Source organism: Triticum dicoccoides, chromosome 2A (assembly GCF_002162155.2).
Source record: "Triticum dicoccoides isolate Atlit2015 ecotype Zavitan chromosome 2A, WEW_v2.0, whole genome shotgun sequence".
Classification (NCBI taxonomy): domain Eukaryota; kingdom Viridiplantae; phylum Streptophyta; class Magnoliopsida; order Poales; family Poaceae; genus Triticum; species Triticum dicoccoides.
The window spans coordinates 123,218,989-123,236,014 of record NC_041382.1 but is presented as its reverse complement, the minus strand read 5'-3'; the positions used below and the strand labels follow the sequence as shown (position 1 = coordinate 123,236,014).

The following is a 17,026-nucleotide window of genomic DNA, read 5'->3' as shown; positions in this document are numbered from 1 at the left end:
GCGCCCTCCACCCTCGTGGGCCCCCTATTGTTCCACCGACGTACTTCTTCCTCCTATATATACCTACGTACCCCCAGACGATCAGATACAGAGCCAAAAACATAATTCCACCGCCTCAACTTTCTATATCCACGAGATCCCATCTTGGCGCCTATTCCGGAGCTTCGCCGGAGGGGGCATCCATCACGGAGGGCTTCTACATCAACAACATAGCCTCTCCGATGAAGTGTGAGTAGTTTACCTCAGACCTACGGGTCCATAGTTATTAGCTAGATGGCTTCTTCTCTCTTTTTGGATCTCAATACAATGTTCTCCCCCTCTCTTGTGGAGATCTATTCGATGTAATCTTCTTTTTGCGGTGTGTTTGGTGAGATCGATGAATTGTGGGTTGATGATCAAGTTTATCTATGAACAATATTTGAATCTCCTCTAAATTCTTTTATGTATGATTGGTTATCTTTGCAAGTCTCTTTGAATTATCAGTTTGATTTGGCTTACTAGATTGATCTTTCTTGCAATGGGAGAAGTGTTTAGCTTTGGGTTCAATCTTGCGGTCTCCTTTCCCAGTGACAGTAGGGGAAGCAAGGCACGTATTGTATTGTTGCCATCGAGGATAACAAGATGGGGTTTTATCATATTGCATGAATTTATCCCTCTACATCATGTCATCTTGCTTAAGGCGTTACTCTGTTTTCATGAACTTAATACTCTAGATGCATGCTGGATAGTGGTCGATGAGTGGAGTAATAGTAGTAGATGTAGGCAGGAGTCGGTCTACTTGTCTCGGACGTGATGCCTATATACATGATCATACCTAGATATTCTCATAACTATGCTCAATTTTGTCAATTGCTCAGAAGTAATTCGTTCACCCACAGTAAAATACTTATGCTCTTGAGAGAAGCCACTAGTGAAACCTATGGCCCCCGGGTCTATCTTCATCATATTAATCTTCCAATACTTAGTTATTTACTTTGCTTTTTTACTTTGCTTTTATTTTACTTTGCAACTTTATCATAAAAATACCCAAAATATTATCTTATCATATCTATGAGATCTCACTCTCGTAAGTGACCGTGAAGGGATTGACAACCCCTTATCGCGTTGGTTGCGAGGAGTTATTTGTTTGTGCAGGTACTAGGGACTCGCGCAAAGCCTCCTACTGGATTGATACCTTGAGAACAGGGAAATACTTACGCTACTTTGATGCATCATCCTTTCCTCCTCAAGGAAATCCAATGCAGTGCTCTAGAGGTAGCACATAGCAACGAGAGGGAAGAGTGTAGTCCACGCACCCTCGTAGACCGAAAGCGGAAGCGTTATGACAACACGGTTGATGTATTCGTACGTCTTCACGATCCGACCGATCCTAGCACCGAAGATACGACACCTCCGCGATCTGCACACGTTCAACTCAGTGACGTCCCTCGTACTCTTGATCCAGTTGAGGCCGAGGGAGAGTTTCGTCAGCACGACGGCATGGTGATGGTGATGGTGAAGTTACCGGCGCAGGGCTTCGCCTAAGCACTACGACGATATGACCGAGGTGTGTAACTATGGAGGGGGGCACCGCACACGGCTAAAAGATTGTTTGTTGTACCTTTGGGGTGTTCCCTGCCCACGTATATAAAGGAGGGAGGAGGAGGCCGGCCATAGAGGGGGCGCACCAAGTGTGGGGAGTCCTACTAGGACTCCCAAGTCCTAGTAGGATTCCCCTTTTCCTTTCGGGAGTAGGAGAGAAGAAAAAGGGAAAGAGAGAGGGAGTAGGAAAGGGCAAGGGGGGCGCTGCCCCCTTTCCCCTAATCCAATTCGGACCCATGGGGGGCGCGCACCTCCTTCCCTTTGGCCTGCCTCCTCTATTCCTGAATGGCCCAATAAGGCCCAATACTTCTCCCGGCGAATTCCCGTAACTCTCCGGTACTCCGAAAAATACCCGAATCACTCTGAACCTTTCCGATATCCAAATATAGCCTTCCAATATATCGATCTTTATGTCTCGACCATTTCAAGACTCCTCGTCATGTCCGTGATCTCATCCGGGACTCCGAACAACCTTCGGCACGTCAAATCACATAACTCATAACACAAATCGTCATCGAACGTTAAGCGTGCGGACCCTACGGGTTCGAGAACTATGTAGACATGACCGAGACACATCTCCGGTCAATAACCAATAGCGGAACCTGGATGCTCATATTGGCTCCTACATATTCTACGAAGATCTTTATCGGTCAAACTGAATAACAACATACGTTGTTCCCTTTGTCATCGGTATGTTACTTGCCCGATATTCGAATATCGGTATCTCAATACCTAGTTCAATCTCGTTACCGGCAAGTCTCTTTACTCGTTTCGTAACGCATCATCCCTCAACTAACTCATTAGTCACATTGCTTGCAAGGCTTATAGTGATGTGCATTACCGAGAGGGCCCAGAGATACCTCTCCGATACTCGGAGTGGCAAATCCTAATCTCGATCTATGCCAACCCAACAAACACCATCGGAGACACCTATAGAGCACCTTTATAATCACTCATTTATGTTGTGACGTTTGGTAGCACACAAAGTATTCCTTTGGTATTCAGGAGTTGCATAATCTCATAGTCATAGGAACATGTATAAGTCATGAAGAAAGCAATAACAATATACTAAACGATCAAGTGCTAAGCTAACGGAATGGGTCAAGTCAATCACATCATTAATCACATTGCTTGTAAGGCTTATAGTGATGTGCATTACCGAGAGGGCCCAGAGATACCTCTCCGATACTCGTAGTGACAAATCATAATCTCGATCTATGCCAACCCAACAAACACCATTGAAGACACCTGTAGAGCACCTTTATAATCACTCATTTACGTTGTGACATTTGATAGCACACAAAGTGTTCCTCCGATATTTGGGAGTTGTATAATCTCATAGTCATAGGAACATGTACAAGTCATGAAGAAAGCAATAGTAATATACTAAACGATCAAGTGCTAACCTAACAGAATGGGTCAAGTAAATCACATCATTCTCTAATGATGTGATCCCGTTAATCAAATGACAATTCATGTCTATGGCTAGGAAACTTAACTATCTTTGATTCAACGAGCTAGTCAAATAGAGGCATACTAGTGACACTTTGTTTGTCTATATATTCACACATGTACTAAGTTTCCGGTTAATACAATTCTAGCATGAATAATAAACATTTATCATGATATAAGGAAATATAAATAACAACTTTATTATTGCCTCTAGGGCATATTTCCTTCACAAAAGACAAATCTGTGCCTCCCAAGGAAGCAGAAAAAATACATTTTTCCCTTTTCCGAGAGGCACATTTGTGCCTCTTGCGGAAGCAAATTCGTGTCTTCATGAGAAGTAAATTTGTGCCTCCTGTGAAAGAAAAAATGTTTTTTTCTAAAAAAATAAATCTTTTCTCCCAACCCCGCACTTCGTGATTCCAGAACTGCTAGCCAATATGCCATTGTCAAGTTTGTGTTAGTTATGTGGGGAGCGGCGCACTTGACCCAACATAGCCGGATTTCTCCACCGATTTTTGTTTTGCTTTGTTTTTGTTTTGACACTGGATTTCTTCGACTTTCTCCTTTTTATTGATTTTTTTTACTTTCTCTACTTTTTTTTGTTTTCTTTGTTTCTTTCTCAGTTTTCGTTGCCATTTTTGTTTTCTTTCTTTTTTCTTCGTACTTTTTCTTTGTCGCTTTTCATCGGTTTTTTGTTTTCTCTCAGTTTTCAATGTTTTTCTATATACACTTTTGTTATATATCTAATACATTTTTTATTAAATGTTCAACATTCTTCAATAAAAAATCATCATTCTATTTAATACATGGTCAGCATTTTTGAACACATGGTCAACACTTTTCTATACATGTTTAACATTTTGCAATGCTTAATTAACTTTTAAAAAAAATATTTTTAAATACATGATCGACATTTTCTCTGTACACATTTAACCTTTTCAAATACAAGTGTAACATTTTTTAATACATGCTGAACATTTTTTCTAAACACATTTAAGATTTTTCATACAAGTTCAACATTTTTTAATACATGGTCAAAAAAATTTGTACACACATTCATCATTTTTCAAGTTCAAGTTTAACATTTTTTGTATACACATCTAACATTTTTCAAAGACATGTTTAACATTTTTTAAATATATGGTCAACATTTTTTCTATACACATTTATGATTTTTCAAATACAAATTTAACATTTGTTGAATACATCTTAAAAAAATTATATACACATTTAACATTTTTCAAAATACAAGTTTAACATTTTTCAAATATTTTTTCAACATTTTTGTAACATTATTGGATTAGCATTTTTTAAATACATGGTCAACATTTTTTCTATACAGATTTCATGTTGTATACCGGTGCATCGGAGCCCGTTGCACACTAAAAAATGTTCAAAAAAATTTGGAAAAAATTTAGTGTATCGATACAACATCGATGTATGTTGTCACAAAAAATCAAATCAAAATTCAAAACAATGATCAAGATACAAAAATGACAAATTTGACGTCAATGTGCTAGTGGGCCAAAACTGAAGCCCAACTTGTGTTACGTACTATTCAGTGTCAAATTTGTTATTTATGTATCTCAAGCAATGTTTCGAATATTTATCTAAATTTTTGTGACAACATACATTCATGTTGTGTCAATGCACTAATTTTTTTTTAAATGTTTTTGAACATTTTTGAATGTGCAATGGGCAACCGATGCACCGGTAGCACAAATTGCCCCGGTGCACCAGATACATCCACCATTTTTGTGTACGTGATAAACATTTTCACTATACAAATTTAACATTTTTCAAATGCTTGGGCAACATTTTCAAATGTTTTTTGTAGAGTGTTTTTGTAATGTATATAATATTTATAGTATAAAAAATTAAGAAAATAAAGCAAAAAAGAACACAGAGAATGTAAAAAAACACAAGGATGTGGCCTTTCGCATGCCTGTGCCAGCCCAATTCGCCCTCGCCTTCACCGAGGGGTCTCTAGCTCTCGCTGAATACGAGATATAGGGGCGCCCCACAAGGGATGCCCCTTGATTAGTTGCTCTCGGATACATCTTGCAGTAAGCAATAGCATTTCCTCTGTTACGGATGTGTTTGATAGCAAAGTATTGCAAAAACCAAAGTATTGAAAATTGTAGTATTTTAGTCCGTGGGTATAAGATACCACAGTTTTTGACATACCAAAGTATTGTGAAGTATTTGAATACTACAACCTGTTTGGCTAGTGCTTTATGCAACAACGTAAAAGTAGCTAGCTAGCCGGCTGATAGCTAGTACAAGCACGTCTGTTCCTAACTAGTTACGGTCACTCGAGCAAGAGCTAAATGGGTATAGGGTATGGATACTCGTCTGTTGTAGCCGGAACCCATGGACAAACATCGCAAACAACAGCTACAGCAGCTCAGTTTTGCAGTCGCATGCCCGGGTAGCAAGCTCCACCATCAGTCCAATAGGACCTGCTCGCTCCTTTCCTCACGGCTAGCGTAACGGGGCTGGAGGGGGAAACGACATGAGGCAGGGATCAGTGACGGCACGGAGAGTGTATGACGTACTGGCGATCAGCTATTAGACAGTGCACCACAACAGCACACCAGAGGCAAAGGTTGAGCGAAGGAGTTCACGGACAAGATTCAACCGAACAAGGTCGTCGAGCAGAAGTAACATGAGGATGAAGGAGGGGGTGACAGCGGCTTGGAGCAAGGAGGAAGATGATGACGAGGCGTTTCTTTCGCCAGCTCAGTTTTAAAAAAGAGGTCCAGGATTCTTTTTTAGAAACAGAGAAAATACCACAGTTTTGTAAATACTACAGTATTAAAATCGTAGTTTTTAGTGGCAACCTAACACCTCATAATAATTAAAACCAAGGTAATCTCAAATACTGCAGTATTATCAAAATACTTAAAAAAAACTGAGCTATCAAACGGGGCCTACACAACATTTCGCAACTTGGTGCACAATCTCCGCCCCCAGCTTTGGGCCGGCCCAATTACTCTTGTTTTTTCATTTTAAACCCCCCAAAAGATATGCGCAACCTGTGATTCGAAGCAGCCCGCTCACTAACCAAGTGGGTCACCTGACCTGATGTGCCAGGTTTTAGTTTTTTATTTTTAAAATGCAACGTTGAAAAAGCACAACTGTTTGGTTTTCTTTTTCTCTTTTCTTTCGTATTTTGTTTCCTTTTTCTTTTCTTAAATTCACATACTTTTACAAATGCATGAACTTTTCTCCAAATTCGATGATTTGTTTTTCAGATTGTGACTTTTTTTAAAATCGATGAACTTTTATTTTCATATTTTATGTTTTCTTTCAAAATTGATATACAAACTTGTTGCACACATGCTTCTTATGAGGGGCAATACACAGATCCTGAATGTATCTATAAAGCAAAGTGCCGAATGAGATCTCTACTTCTAATGGACGAGTTAGTGAATCGTCTGCGCGGTTTATTTTCGCTGGTTTTTTCCGTCTCTTCTCCCACCACCCCCTCACACCCTGGTTCATCGGTTTATTTTTCTCTCCACTCTTTATTACAACCAGAACTTTCCTAACGTATAACAAATCACGGATCTAACTTCTTTAAATTATGCAAATCAATCAATTCCTTTTATTGGTTTAATTTGTCTTAGGAAACAAATAACAGATTATCAGGAAACAAATAATACATTTTAATCTAACTTTCTTAAATTATGCAAATCAACCGATTCCTTTTATTGGTTCAAGTTGTCTTAGGAAACAAATGACAGATTTTCAGGAAACAAATAATATATTTATTTAACTTTTCTAACTTATCTAAATCAATCGATCTCTCTTATTAGTGAAATTTGTTTTAGGAAACAAATAACAGACACGTCATAACTTTCTTCCCAATAAATAGTTTCTTAACATTTGCAAACTTTCCTAATCAGACACGTCACAAACGGACAGGTACTGATATCACGTTACCAAACAATAAAACCCCATTTGCATAGAAATCAGTTCAAAAATCCTAAATTTCCTAATTTTTTACCTTTCCTTGATAACAACCAATCTCTACTTCTAATGGAGCAGTTGGTAGTCTTCGCCGGTCAATTTTCGTCCCACCTATCATGGTTTTTTTTCATCCCACCTTCGCTGGGTTTTTTTCTATTTTTTTCGTCCCCTCCCCACTTCATTGGTTTATATCAGGTAGCGAAAACCAACGACAACCACGTAGCGAAAAAAACTAGGTTGTCATCGATCTATTCGCGGATCCCTTCATCCCCAATTCTGCTCTGCCTAGGGTTACGAGAGAGACTCCTCCGCCACTGTGGGATCCCTCCGCAGCCGATTGTTGTGGCCATGGCGCCCCTCCCATCTCCTCGACGTGCTACACTACCGGAACGCTATGAGCTGCTCCGGGACCTTGTCTTCGCTCCCAAGGCGAGCACTTGCGCCACTTCCGCCGGCTTTGCTCCCCGTTGGAAGGTCACGCCGGTGATGGTGGTGGTTCACCGGCCAGATTTCGTCGGAGAGGAGGAGGTTGACCGGCCAGATCCTGATCCTCCTTGCACCACCGTCGTGCCGTTGCCCCAATGCTCCTCTCGATGCGCCTCCACCGCATCCCAGTAATTTCTAAATCCAATCTTCGTCTCGCTGTCTCATCTCACAGCATGCCGCCTCCCCTTTTCAAGATGGGGAGCCCGAGCGACCTCGAGCAACTGTCGCCGTCGCCGTCACGTATGGCTCGGCGAGCTCGTACAGCGTGTGCCCCGCCCTCCCTCCTCCGTGTGCCCCTGTCTACTCCTATGCCCCTATTAGCCACGAAGGTGATGCTTGTTTACAAGCAACATACTCTCGTCTATGGATTCTCAATCTCAGGTGAGCTTCCCTCGTTCCATTTGATACCCTGTATTCTTCCTGGTTTGGACAACATACAGTTTGATTTGTGCCCCTGTGATTTTTATGCATGAACTCGAGAACAGGAAATGAATCTTGGGGGATGCATTTACCTTCATGGAGATGATTCGAGGGTGCAATTTTCTGACCCGTTCTTTTCTTTAATGGTAGGGAATGCTCACCTTAGACTCTTTACGGTGGGTAGCTTGATGTTGTTGAGGTACCAAAGTCTGAATGTGAGTACTACTACTTTGTTGTGCGCTTACATGGTGAATTGAATGCATAATTTTTTTCTCCCGACTACTGTTTTGATTTCCGAATGATGGTTTTAAATGAACCAAATTGCCTCTGTAAGGTAGTTGATATTTATGTAGCTTTAAGATTTCTTTTCTTGTGCCTGATAATAGTAGTTGTTTGTGTAGCTTTAAGGTTTATTTTCTTTTGCTTGATGATGGCAGGGTTGAGTAGATTAGTGCCACACCCTGATATGGCCGGTCGTCCTTGTATTTTCAGGCTCTCGAATATTGTTGATCGAGTCAATGGATGTTTCCTGGTTGCTCTTATGGTGAGTATCAGGTGGTTCTCTTCGACGGTGATGTCGCCAACACAGCAGATGCAGCTTGCGGATCCCACGGCATGACTCAGATGCTGACGATGAACCGGACTACCTGTTGTAATTTGAACACCTAAAAAAGGTTCCTATACTCCTCCGTGTTGGTTAACATTGCTTCAGTTTCACTTTCGTTGAGTTATTTGTGTTATTTTCAAACAAGCTATTACCAAGTTATGTTGCATGTGTGCTGCTAAATTCATCTTTGTTAATTAGAATGATGCATATGGTAAATTTGCCATTGGTAGGATGTTTCGGCTGAAGTTGTGGCTGTAAAATTTATTTTTATTTTTATTTATAGTTTTCAACTACTCTTTTGGTATTCGAAATTTCACTTATGTGGTTTTTATAGATTAGCACTAAACACTTCCTTTTAGTTTTGTTTCTTTCTTCAACGAGCTCTTTTGTATTCTTCTCAATTTTGATGCAAAAACTAACATCCGGACAACAATTGATATCATCTACCATATAAGAAGTTCTGTGATTGAATCAAGTTGCGCAGGAAAATCACAATTTTCTGCTGACGTTCAGGTTCTTGGACCCGCTGCAACGCGTGTTCTACAACAACAATACCGGGCGCGAGGCACTGGTGAAGAAGTGCGCAGATGAGCACATGCAGCAGTGCAAGGTGCTCCGCGGTGGCCCCCGTGTCGTCGAGTACATCCATATACAACTTCTCCTTCTACAGAGTTCTCCTTTGCTTTCTTGCACATGTGCTCTGCCGGACTAACGCACATACACTAAGTAGCTCTTTTCTTCATTTGGGGTTTCCTTCGCAGGGTGATTCCCAGGGCTCTCAACCTGTCGAGGTACGCAATCTTGATGCTTTAGATTTCTATCTATGTAATCTACATCTTAGCATTGTGTACGTGTAGTATCTAAGAGTAAGAAATATATTGTCCGGTTCAGTCATGTGGTGTGTATTGGTGTTTGGAATTCAGTCATGTACTCATTCATACTGAAACTAAAGTCTGAAAGGCTGGTGGAGGACGTTGTGGAGAGTGTCGCTGAAGGTGGGTCTGTCCGGCTGTCACTACTGCTGGAGCTACAGCGCCGGTACACGAAGATCAACGGGAAGGTGGCCATCGCCGAGACCCGATTGAGCCTCATGCAGGAGGACATGTACATACTAACATAAACAAGATGATAGAGAAGTTCTCTGCTCTTCATCTCAAAGTGAAGGAGGTGAATGCATTGTTCACCATGAAGCAGAATCAGTCCTCCAAAAGGTGACTAATTAATTTACATTGTCTTCTTTTTGTAGTTTATTCATGCCAAGTTCAACGGCCAGTCTGAACTTATTTATGAAAGCAGTTTCTGAACTCTGAGCTTGTGTAACTAACACTGAAGTGATCTGTTGTGGTAACTCCTTTTGAATCTCCCAGGCCTGCTAGGACAGCAAGGGCAAGTGCACGATGGTGCCCTGAAGCATCACGGTGAACATGGTAGTGTCAGGTTGTTGATGGAGCGATTCAAATTGGTAATCGATGTTATTGACAGTTAGTATTGTACATAAATTTTCTTTGTAAGAGGTACTGATGTTATGCAGACAGAGATTCCGCCCATTTGATACCTTAGGTTTGAAGGTCGAGTACCACGCCGCCGCCATTGCAACCGCTCTAGGATACCATTAATGGGATATCACTTAAACGCCCTCGTTGCTGGATCAAAGCGTTGCAGGTTTGGTAATTTTTTTCCTACCTTGATGATGTTTCTGTAAGTTGCGATCCAGAGGACACTTGGGATAGTAGCTAGGCTGGTGGTCACATTCATTAGATGGTGTCTTTCTATAGTTCATGGTGTCCTGTGTTTGTGAGTTCATATTTTCCGAGGAGTTGAATTGAGCAAACAAACCTACAGACTTATTTACCATCACCCTTCAGCTTTGTTAATTAAGGAGTTTAGCATGTACGTAAGTGCTATGTGCAAATGATACACCAGATGTGCAGACCTTTTAGTAAACCGTATATATTTTCTGTTCTTTTAACAACTTGTTCAAGTAATAACCGGTTTTGGCAATGTTGGGCAAGAGTACGCAGGCAGTCTTCGAGTGGCGGGATGAGGACACGTCTAGAATGGTGATGGCGCCATGGAGTGCAACAAGTATTCCCAAGGCAACATTTATATGCAGCATAGCCAGGATGTCTGGGGTAGCATTGGAAACAGCCACATAAAGGGCCTAAACAGTAAGCAAAAAATCTGCTTGCCAAACAAGCATACATAATCGTGTTCCATAGGAGTATTTCGATTAGCAATAGTTCCGTGCAATTAAGAAAATAGTAGCAACAATGGTAAAAAAAACTAAGAGAAAATATGTCTATGCAATTGAGATAATCATGTCAAATACTGAGAAAATCTGGTTGCACAATCAGGATATGATCATGTTAACAATATGTAGTGCTTATTTTGTTTTTATTTCTGAAAAACCTTGAAAAGAATAGAAAAGAAATGATTAGATGTTTCCACCCTAGTTCTATTTTAAAAGTTTCACTATTGCATCAGTAACATGGAATGAATAGGAAAGAGTACGAGCAAATTTGATTTACATAAACCGGCAAAAGAATCTTGAATTAGAGAAGTAAAAGATTTTCTGTTGTAGACTTATTTTTCCTTTTGCGAAGTTGCAACAATAACATGCACTTGTAGGCTACCAGTTGGGACAATCATGAAAAAGGCTAGGAAGGAGTAGGAACTAACTTTATTTAGAAAAAGGAAGGTTAGATTTTGCGATAGTAGCATGCAAGCATATTTTTCATAATAAGAATAATAGCATTTTTTAGAACAGTACTAATTCCAAATTTATTAACTTGCAGATCAAGTAGGTATGCTTTTAAAGTGGCAGTGGACTAAAGATGAGCACAGGGTTGTATACACCATGCTTAGAAAGGATGTCTCGGAGAGTGTTGAATGATGGAGTGACAAAGAGGTGTCGGCTTTAGCTCGTGTTCCTATTTAGACTATGCAACCCATCTAGGAAAGAAGGCAAGAAGGTGGTGTCGTTCAAGACATCAAGAGCAAGAAACCAAAGATTTATGGACGGAAGAGGATCACATTTAATTCTAATGATAGAACCGAAGATCTCTTACACAATAGATTTTGTGCCAGACAAACTACCGTCGAAAACCAAAGTATGATCTTGATAGCTTGAAACAAGTAGACTACTATCACATGACCTTGATTTGTGTTATAACAACGTGTATTTGTAAGTGTAAAACATATCCATATTATTTATCTCCCGTAGTAAGTGTTGTGCATATCATCTTTAAATTGCCACCTTTATTGTCTTTATCTGACGATGGCCTGTTGGTAAAGAATAGAAAGTGAGCTAAGTACTTCCATGGAAAAAACTACTACTTTAACCATTTCCATTCATGAGAAATGTCATTAGCAAACATACAGTTTATTGCACACTTATCTCTACTTTCAAAGTTAGTTTTAGTTCCAATTTTGAATTTGGTATCATGCACATTAAGATAAGCATGGTTGGTTTGATGTGAGGTCAGTTTTATTTCCAAGTTGGAATTTAGTACCATGAATATTAACGGCCAGCTTATATTGAAGACCACAACAAAGTTGGAGGTAGATCCGGTATAGAGTGATAAAAAGATTAAAAAAACTATATATCCTAGAGAGGTGAGGGTGAAAAATATACATCTTATGGGAGGTGGGAGCAAGGTGCAAGTTGCCTTTGGGATGAAAATTTCTATTCATATATTTCTTTTTCCGTGGCAACACATGAGCGTGGAGCTGTCATGCTAGAGCTTGGAATGAAGGTTTGGTCCAATATAGAACGAGGGGGTACTAGCACTAAGATGGGGAGGCGGTTGCCGCCCTTGTCCCTTCTTGTTGGCCTGCCACGACGACGTCGGGCTCAATTAGAACACGAATTAGTGGATTTTGTGATAAGAGTGAGGGTTGAGAATGACCGGAATAAGGGTGGAGTTGGTTTGTTTAGTTATGACTGTCTGAGTGGAATAATTTCTCTACCTTACAAAATGTGGCAAATTGCATTTCATTAGAGATGACTTTGTAGCAAATTGCATGAGCGAGCGGTTCATATTTTTTTTCATCAAGTTGTACAATTTTTTTATAAGGATGGAAGGGTAAATGCATTTGTTGGGCTCTTCAAGAGTTAATAATAGACTTTTATGTTTAGATAGAACGGTAAATGCATTGGCTGGTTGCTTCAAGAGTTATGGACACGGTGGCATATCAGTTGCATGCACAACAACACACATCATATTTTTGTTTCGTGGTAATGCATGATATTCAAATGTAGTTACAACGTGGCAATGACTCAAGAGACATCAGATCCACCTTCTTGGCTCAGGGAAGGGGGCGTCATGGGCGGTGCATGCCTCCTCTCCCTTGATGGCGGTGGTGGATCCGCACGAATAGGGAGGGAGGGGATCAGGGTGGAGAGCGGGGCGATTGGCGGGGGATTCCTCCTTGGCGGTCCGTGGGGAAGTATGGTGTGATGGAGAGAGGGTGCCATGACAATGGTAATATGGGCGTCATCTAGTTTTAAAGGAGAGGACTTCAGCGCGAAATGCCCTGTTATGGCGGGAAACCGAGCAGAAAGGGGAGGGGTCGGCAGGAAAAGGGAAGGGTGTGTCGCGGGGTGGTTTTTTGTGTGTTGGGACCGCGTGTTGGAGATAACATGACAAATAGACCGGGAAACCACATTTCTCCCCCACATGAGCTGGATTTGAGATAGCTCGGACAATCTAGACGGTTGAATTTTGGGGAGCCCACCGGGCGCCCATTTGATGTTAAAACCTGCCCAAACATATGAGGGAGAAATGAGTTTCAACCATGAAGACGACCTTAATCATTTGTTTGAGTCATTTATATGTATTGTAGCTCGTATCAACACACGTACATTCTACTATACTATTTAATCATGGATCGTATATATCAAGTTATAAGTTCTTGGGTGGCGAGCGATTTGACATGTCAAGAAGACAGGAAGATTGCCGAGAAGGAAAAATGTGAAAGAATATGATACATGCTTAACGTGTATATCTAAATTAAAAGAATAATTTGATCTATGTGTCCATATTTTTATTATTCCCTGTCAAAACATAGGTATCCGGTTTTTGCTCGTAGCAACGCACGGACATTCTACTAATGATTGATAGTGCTCTTCATGTATGGCCTTCCTGCATACCCACTATATGGACCATAGCGTGACTGTCGGTGTCAAAACCGGCGGATCTCGGGTAGGGGGTCCCAAACTGTGCGTCTAAGGCAGATGGTAACAGGAGGCAGGGGACACGATGTTTTACCCAGGTTCGGGCCCTCTTGATGGAGGTAAAACCCTACGTCCTGCTCGATTTATTCTTGATGATATGGGTATTACAAGAGTTGATCTACCACGAGATCGGAAAGGCTAAACCCTAGAAGCTAGCCTATGGTATAATTATCTGTCTATCTATCGACTAGCCTGGCCTCGGTTTATATAATGCACCAGAGGCCTAGGATAACAAGAGTCCTAGCCGAATACGCCGGTGGGGAGGAGTCCTTGTCTTGATCACCAAGTCTTGTAGAATATTCCATGTATGCGGCAGCTGTCCGAACTGGCCCATGAGTATACGGCCATGGGGGTCCTCGGCCCAATCTAACAGATCGGGAGATGACGTGGTGAGTACCCCCTAGTCCAGGACACCGTCAGTAGCCCCCTGAACCGGTCTTCAAGTTAGAGACGCTCCTTGATTCTTCCGAACTATTCTTCATCTTCGGTTGTCGGTCTTGGAAACTGGTTCAACAAATCTTCCCATCTTCGATCTTGAGGATCGCCGAAATGCATTCGACGAGTTTACACGTCGGGTATCCGAGGAGCCCCTTTAAGTTTCCGGCCTTTATCAATGCCTTGATATTTTTATGCCACACCTCGGGTTTGAAGTTGTTTCCGGGAGGCAGTGTCCTCTTGCGTCCGAGCTCCAACGCCGGACTGCATTCGAGGTATCTTTTGCAACCGAACACCCATGTCGGACTGCTTCCGAGCTCCAACGCCGGACTGTGTCCAAGCTCCAACGCCGGACTATATCCAAGATGTCATAGATCATCTTGGTCCAAAAAAGTTGAAGGAGCTTAGCCGAGCTTAATGCCAGAAATGCCATCTATGGAGCCAGCCACTAGCGCCCGAGCTTTATGCCGGAGTGCTTCCGAGGTGGTGCACCACCCCGACTGTGGGCCGATTTTTTGTCAATATTTTTTATTGGTGCAATTTATTCTCTGCCGAGATATATAACCAGTAGCCCTCAAGGTGTGTATCGGTTTAAAACCCGAGATGCACCTGAAGGATGACGTAAGACCGCTAATCCCAGTAGCCGCTGAGACTCGGGTTGATTTGTAAAATCGGCCTGAGGATCAAGTCCTAGCTCGGCAGGATACTTCGAGACACAAAAAGCGGCGTGCTCAGTCCTCGAGACTCAGGTTGGGTGCGGCCGACCAACCCGAGGATCAAAATCTCCTCGGAAACTGTATTGCACTTAAAATTTCCTGCATTGGATAGGCAATGCAGTAGCCCCCGAGACACTGGTCGGGTGGCAACACCAGATCAGGGGATCGATGTGCCTCTTTAATATTTATAAATAATAAGCCCGAAGCCCAGTAGCCCCCGAGCCTTAATGCGGGCACGGGTGGCCGAATTAAGGATCAATATCCATAGTAAAATCACAAATTATGTGTAATGACTCTATGTATCCAAGTACTTTACGTCATTAATGCTCGGATCCGCATTGTACAAAACTTTGTTGATCGACCATCAGCTTCCACCTCCTCGGGCAGTAGCCGAGGAGTGTTTGTCCTACTTTATAAAGCCTTTATGAGGGCAAAGATTTACGACAAACAAGGCAATCTGACCATACGGTTTTATAAAGAAAGGTACGCAGAGAGATATGTTATATTACTGTTTAACATAAGAAATGTCTTCCAAAAAAATAGTCCCGCTATCAGTTCCTTTCTTTGGGTTGTCATGTTAAGCATGATCATGAAACCTCAGCTCTAATGTAAGAGCAAAATATCGAGGATTTAGTTTGGGAGGCCAGTTAATAGCCCCCGGTAGTGTTCGGCGACAGTCGAGGTCAAGCCGTAAATACTTCGGCCATTGTTATGAGTGGCCCGTCATTTTAACACAGTCATCGGATCGCTGACCAGTTTATGCTTATTATGACAGTCAGTTTTCGGCTTCCTCCACTAAGATGTTTAACCGTGTGAGCTGGAAGCATAATCGCAGTGGTTCTCCCTTTGGATGCCTAGCCGAACAAAGTGGAACATAGGAAGCAAGTGCAGGAGCCGGACAACCCAACTATTGACCAAAGACACAATTCGAAACCGATGCATATATAGCAATATCCGAGAATATTTTTGCCGAATCTATAAAGGTGTCCGGCATTGCACTGCGAGACTTGTGCTGAAAACACACAAATAGTTTAAAAGTGCCATGAGCTTGGAAAACCAAAAAACGTCAGTAAAAATTTGACGTCCGAACAAGATCAAGTGTTCGGTGCCAATCCAAAAATTGGTCTTAGAAAAAAAGAGTGCTTCTGTCGTGCTTTAACATTACACATCCGATCTCAAGACTTCAAGCGGGTCAGCCTACGGCTGCAGCCTCCTATCCTGAAGGCGGAGTGCTTCTCATTGGACCAGTTCGGTCACTAGAGAGAAAATGGGTTATCTGGCTATTGACCACACACTCACGTCGAAAAAGGAGCGATAGAAAAAGACTTTGCAACGACCAAGAAGAAAACACATTTACTATAAAATAGCTCATATAAATTTTAAGAGCCCCCAAGTGACTTGGATAAAAGGTTTTATGTATAATGATTATATGTACCGAAGTACTTATATCATATCTTTGTTCAACCGAACTTTAAAAGCGTCTTAACCGACCGTCGGCTTCTTCCTATTCGGTCAAGGACCGAAAAGTGTTATGTACTCCACCTGTCGAGAATATGGACAGTGTTTCCGATGACCAGGCAACCGGGCCATAAGGCTGTAACAGACAAAGCGCGCTCAGGGAACTTATGCTATATTACAAACGAAGTGTAAGAAGCATCTTCGAAGAAAATAGTACCCCCACCAATACCTTTCTTCGGTGCTCATTATTATTATGAGACTTGTGCAATAGATTTTTTGTACTCATGAGTTCCGTTGTGTGCCGACCATGATTGAAAACAATAAGAGCGCTAGCTTTCGGCTTCACCCAGTCTGAGGTCAGAGCTCGGAGGACCCGGTCGTGACAATCGCAGAGGTGCTCCCTTTACTCCCTAGTCGAACAATCGGGAACGTAGGGGTAAGCACAGGAGCCAGGCAACCCAGCTTGCAAATCGCTTAAGTCAATATGGTGCATATTGTGTAATACACGAACAAGGAACGAAGCCATACAAGTATAATCATATGCAAGAGGAAAAGCTCTATCAAGGGAGCCCCCAAGTAAACGGGGTATTTGAATTTGTGTGTCACAAACAAAGTTTGGACAAGAAAATTCTTTACAAGCAACTTTTTTTCAAAAAAGTA

At 41.7% G+C, this 17,026-nt stretch overlaps 1 long non-coding RNA gene across 1 annotated transcript; it reads left to right on the top strand.

Annotated features, from left to right (window-relative positions):
• The first annotated feature begins 8,065 nt into the window (after positions 1-8,065).
• LOC119359146 lies at positions 8,066-9,139 on the top strand. The gene is made up of 3 exons (XR_005172392.1): positions 8,066-8,129; positions 8,407-8,588; positions 9,035-9,139. It is a non-coding gene; the product is annotated as an uncharacterized LOC119359146 (long non-coding RNA).
• Positions 9,140-17,026: the final 7,887 nt, after the last annotated feature.